The sequence below is a fragment of the Dioscorea cayenensis genome, chromosome 12 (assembly GCF_009730915.1).
Source record: "Dioscorea cayenensis subsp. rotundata cultivar TDr96_F1 chromosome 12, TDr96_F1_v2_PseudoChromosome.rev07_lg8_w22 25.fasta, whole genome shotgun sequence".
Taxonomy (NCBI): domain Eukaryota; kingdom Viridiplantae; phylum Streptophyta; class Magnoliopsida; order Dioscoreales; family Dioscoreaceae; genus Dioscorea; species Dioscorea cayenensis.
The window spans coordinates 7,967,105-7,972,872 of record NC_052482.1 but is presented as its reverse complement, the minus strand read 5'-3'; the positions used below and the strand labels follow the sequence as shown (position 1 = coordinate 7,972,872).

Genomic DNA, 5,768 nt, shown 5'->3' with positions numbered 1-5,768 from the left:
TACTATGCTCCTAGACTTCATCAAAATCTTCCTAACATGGATACTTAATTATCTAATTGAGGTTCTAATGTACAAATTAATAATAAAATTTGTTCTATCAGAGATAACCAATAGATTAATTGTAAAGTTAAAGATATCTTACTATAATCCTTTTTTCCTTTAGATGTCAAGTATGCAATTTTTGTTTTAATTCTTCTATTCAAGATTCTTCTAGGCTTCTATACAAGCAATTTTAATAAGAGAATTTTTACTAATTAAAATTATAAAAGCATAAAATATCAAGTTTACCTCATTTATCTTCACCAGAAATGGAAGTAAATAAAATTAGTAAAAAAGATCCTTCTAAGTATATTAAGATTACTACAAATTTATTTAATGAAGTAGCATTTTCAACAGATAAATTAATTGAAAAGAAGTTAAAAATTCCTTCAGCTAGGAGATATTGACCAAAAAAGATAAAATTATACTTGGTACAGAAGAAACTTAATAAACTCAATGAATAATTTGATATTGATAAAAAAAATAAATAGCCTTATCAAAAGCTAAATATCATCTTTGAATGTAAGAAATTATATTAAAAATAATGAAAGAGACAAACAGTCAAAGCAAGCAACTTGAAGCAATAAGCTCTTATAGTCGTATTAATCAAGATGATTCTAAGAAACAAAAATTAAATAGTTTTAATTAATAGTATGTTATAACTAATCCAAAAAGTTGATGTCACAAAGTAAAAGCTTAGAAGTGAAGTTGAACTAGCTCATACTATAAGAGATAAGATAAAAATGAAGATGCAGTCATATTTGATGAAAGCGATAGAGATTAGAGTAGTTGATCAAAACAAAATACTTTCGAACATAACACATGCAGATAGAGTGTCCACTTTATTGATGATCTTGGTTTAAAGGTTAAATTATTGGAGTTAATGGTAAACACAAACTCATAACTATCTAGTTATTTAAAAATTAAATTGAGTGAAAATTGGGTACAGTTAAAGTATAATGATGCACTCCAAATTTATGTAGGAGTTGTTAATTTAAGTTATAGTATAATTTGATTTATATAGTTTATAACTCAATGTAACTCACACCACACCGATTTTTAGTTTTAGAAGCAGTTTACTAGAGGGGTTTCTAAAAACCGTCTCCATAATTATGTTAGAATTTTTTTTATTAAACTATACAACCGGTTTACAAAAACCCCCTCAAATTAAAAAAAAAATTCTCTCTCTCCTACTCTCTCTCTCTCTCTCTCTCTCTCTCTCTCTCCCTCTCCACTCTCTCACTCGCTCTCTCCATAATCACTCACACGGTCGCTGGCGGGTGTTGAGCTTCGCCGCACCGCCGTGCTGCCGAGCACTCACTCACACGATCACCGCCGGATGCTAATCTTCAATGCACCGAAGCACAGCCACCAGTGAATCCTGAACCCCTCCTCAGTCCTCCCTTCATTCCCTCTGGTCTCCGGCCGACGTTGAGGCGCCGAAACTGGTTTTTTCCTTTTGCCCTTAGATTTATGAATGGTTGATTAGGTCAAGTGCTTTATTGAGGGTTTTTTATGAATGTGATGTTCGGGTTAGTGATTCTAGGTTTTAGAAATCTAAGCATCTTTGGAGGAATTTCTCAGGTTTTCTGAAATTATTTTGATAATTGGGGATTTTTTTTTTATTTATTCTTATTTTGAGAGATTTAAGCATTCCATTTTCATTTGTTTGAAAATTTTAGCTAGAATTTTTTTTTTGGTGTATCTAATACTGGGTTTTTTCCTTAATTTTTTTGGGATCTTTGTTGATTTTATTTTATTATTGTTTTTTTTAATAGTGATTCCACTGATTTTGATCATTTGGTTTCCATTTTTGGGAGAGTTGTTTAAAGTTTATCTTGTAATTGAGTGATGTAGTCCCTGATTTAGTTTTTTGGGGATATCTCTTTAGATATTCTTTAAGTGTCTTGGCTGCAACGATGGCCAGGATGGCTGTGATTAGCAATAAGAAAACCATTGCTCTTCTCTGATTCACCGCTGATGTTCCTGTTGTTATTGCAGGCTTATATATGGAGAGTGGATAGATGCACCTTATCAGTTGTGACTCATAACTTGGAAAGCTTTGGAAAGATGAGGATGTTTGGTACTAATCGTTAGGTAGAAGAAACACTAGTAGATGAAGTGGAATTTTGGAATATAATCAAGTATGTGTAGTAGAATTAAATTTCTTGGGAGGGTTTTTGGTTTGGGTAATTAGACATAGCTCTTGACCGATGTTCTTTATGGATCATTATCAGTAATCACACTCTGAGAATCAGCAGTTACTTCCAATATTGTAATTTGAAATCTATTTCAAACTAATCATGTTTTTTTAAAAAAAAGAAAAAGAAAATGTGTTTTTGTATTTTGGTGCCTGATTTTGTGTATCACTTCTTGTGGTACACCTTTTGTATCTTGTCGCGTTATCTTAATATATTGTGGTTTATCCACTTTTTCAAAAAAAAAAAATAATAATAATAATAATGTGTTTTTGTCAGATCAGCACTAGCAAGTGACTTTATCAGGCTCTCCACTTTTCCTATTTTAATCTATTGGATAGAGCAACTAGCAAGAACACTTACGGGTTGTTTGGGCTGGAAGCAATTAGTTTGAGGGTATATAAATTTCTTTATTTGATTTGGATTTAATTTTAATGGCGTTTTTTTTATGCAGGGATTTAATTGGTCTAAGTTGCTAATTATGGCTTGAAGGGGCTGGGAATAATGTGTGAGCTTTAATGGACTGGATTTGTGGGTTTCCTTAGCTCTAACTACTGGGTTAATGGATTTCTTTATTAGATATGGAATTTAATGGGCAATGTTTTTAGTTTATGGGCATTGAGGATTATGAGTTGTAAACTCTTATTCATTCTCCAGGAAAGGAAACATCAAATTTACATTGGTCGAGGGGTGCAGATTTATGCTTGTAAATCCTGGTTGGGGCTTAGATTTATTCTAGTAAATCTTGGTTGAATCAAACACGGCATTAAAGAATATTTAAAGTTTATCTTGTACATATCTAGATTCTCAACATTCAATGGAGTTGATAGAATTCCTTGAGACCTGGCCTATTTCAAGAACTTATTTTGGTACTCTGCTACATCATATAATTTCTTATTGAATTTATTGCCTGGATATGATGTAATTGGAGACTGTATAAATATGCCCACTAATAGATGTTGTCTTCTATGAAATGGGTGTAAAAAAATATTATTCATGAAATAATACTTGCTTTCTTTTCTTCTTGTTCTTCCCTTTGCTATGAGTTTATTGTTGATCTTATGCTTTACAAATTATAACATGTTCCTCAACAATTTTTTCATTAAAATGGTTTGAAAAAGTCTTCTTTTTTATCTCTCTTCAGCTAAAGTTGCATGGTTAGAAGATTGGGAGGAAGGGGCATCTGTCGATTGCAACAGAGGTATTAGCTCTCTATAATTATGATGCACAAGGTTTTTGGGAGGCCTAGCTAGCTAGTAGCTAGAATCAAATCACAACTCACAAGAGAAAAAAAGATATAAAGAGAGAGAAAGATATCATGAATGTGATGTAGATTGTGAGTATAATAATCTGTGATTTTTTAATAAAAAACTATTTTTTATATTTTTTTAATTTTATGATCAGGATTAGCAGATAGAATACAAGTTTGAGGAATTTAATATTTATTTATTCAGTCAATTTGCATGAATTTTGCTGGTGTTTCTATTTCCATTCTTAAAGTTGAGGTGATCATCTTTGGTGACTGTACATCTTTCTTAGTTCAACATTTAATAAATCCAGACATTGAGAATCAGACTTTAGCTAAAACTTTTTTTTTAAAAGCTAAGATAAGAATAAACATATATATATATATATATATCTTGAGTTTATTGTATTGGTTCTTCAGTTTTTGATGGAAACTAAAGAGAAAACTATCAGTGAAGAAGATGACAGATTGATTGACTTGTCATGGACTCTAATCATGTTATGTTAAATTTACACTGATGCTTTATTTAAAGCATTGTCCAATGCTGCATTTCCTCAGCTTACATGTTTTGTATGATTGTTTTAAGGATATCGACATCAAAACTCCTGCTACACTTATTTGTATATTGTTACTGAGCATAATTTCGATGCCTGATAAAAAGTACTATATTACTCTTAACACCGCCCATTGATAGACATCATCTTGATGTTCTAATAATATAATACTTTAACATAAATTAATTTAATAAAATCATAATGATTTAAATTAATTTAATATAATACTTTATGATTTAAATTAAAATCATAAATTAATTTAATAACATCTGAATTAATTTCCTCAGCTATTTTTTTTTTTAATAATTTACTTCATTTTATTTTCTTATTTCCATGTTAATGCCTTGTATGATGTTTCTCATTCTTGTAAAAAAAAAGTTTGCTACATTTTAATTATTTATTTATTTTTATTAACAAAGAATGAGATCAAATGCAAATACCTGCCTTTTCACACTAAGACAATATATGCTGTCTCAGTTAGAATTATCACTTACCATCATCTCTTCCATGCCCATTATCATCTATCATGCTTCTTGGGGAATCTAGTCGTTGTTCTATCATATACCTCTCTATTTTCATTATGTTGCCAGTATTTTCGATATTGTTGACGATATTGTTTTTTTGTTTCTATTTTCAATAATATTTAGTTGAACTTACGAGAAGCGACACATGATCTCCAAGTTAGTTACACAAGCTCAAGTGCAAATTTTTGAACAAAAATGAAATCAATGAAATGGTATTTCAAGAGATTTATGGAGTCGAACATAATGGTAGGGTGCGTGGTTTGGGATTAGGCCCTACTCCAAGTAGGTATTTTTAGTGTCATATCGAAATTCACTAGCACAAGTGCTTCAACTCACGACAACAATCATAAAGCGGAGTTGGAGAACGTTAAATTGGAATTGGCTGAGATGAAGGATAAATATGAGAAGCTAAGCTCAGATTTGGCTGATATGAAAGAGTTATTTGGAGGGTTTATGGCTGAAAGAAGTTTAAATGATAGGATGTCTAAAAGCACCACGAGGAAGTAAATTATTTGTCTTACTTTTTTTATCACTTTTTCATTCTTAAATAATAAATTAAAAACATCTTTTTTTGTAATGATGTCAATAGGTTGAAGATGTTGCACCTGTTGACTGATATCACTGGACAAAATCTAAACATCATGTGGCTCAAGAGGTTTGCTAGATATTACCTTCGAACTAGTTTTATTATTTAATTTTATGAAACTTATCTACATGCTAGAACAATTGAGCACATACAAATTAAAAATAAAAATGATGAGTGTCTTTTAATTGGATGTGGAATTCGACAACAGTTTTCCCTTGTTAAATACCTGCAGTATTAGAAGTTTGTGGATTACCATAACATGTGTGCTCCATCAAAGCAAAAAAAGGTTCATCCACAACATGACTTTTCATATTATGCGTTTGGAATGAGTTTACATGCCAAGACATGCAACTTTTGGATGGATTGGTTGATTCCTCTGTTTTGTTTTAAAGATGTGATAAGAATGGTACATATATATGTATATATACACATATAAATCTTTTAGTAAAGGATTTCGAGTACCATAGCTTTCATTTACTTACACTTTGTGTTTTCTCTACATGCAATTATTGTTCAGTATCATTTTAGTTACTAGTTACTTTAATGGAAATTAGTACAAATCTTGCATTCAAAGGAGTCCATTATCTTATGAACTAAAGGAAGTTCAATTATCAACTTTAC

At 30.7% G+C, this 5,768-nt stretch overlaps 1 long non-coding RNA gene across 4 annotated transcripts; it reads left to right on the top strand.

Moving 5' to 3' along the window:
- The first annotated feature begins 1,227 nt into the window (after window positions 1-1,227).
- Window positions 1,228-3,763, top strand: LOC120273418. Of its 4 annotated transcripts, XR_005540521.1 has the most exons (4): window positions 1,228-1,487; window positions 2,041-2,136; window positions 2,692-2,768; window positions 3,382-3,763. It is a non-coding gene; the product is annotated as an uncharacterized LOC120273418 (long non-coding RNA). The 4 variants fall into 4 exon arrangements; XR_005540523.1 differs by lacking the exon at window positions 2,692-2,768 and having other exon boundaries at window positions 3,382-3,762; XR_005540520.1 differs by lacking the exon at window positions 3,382-3,763 and having other exon boundaries at window positions 2,692-3,374.
- The last annotated feature ends 2,005 nt before the right edge of the window (window positions 3,764-5,768 follow it).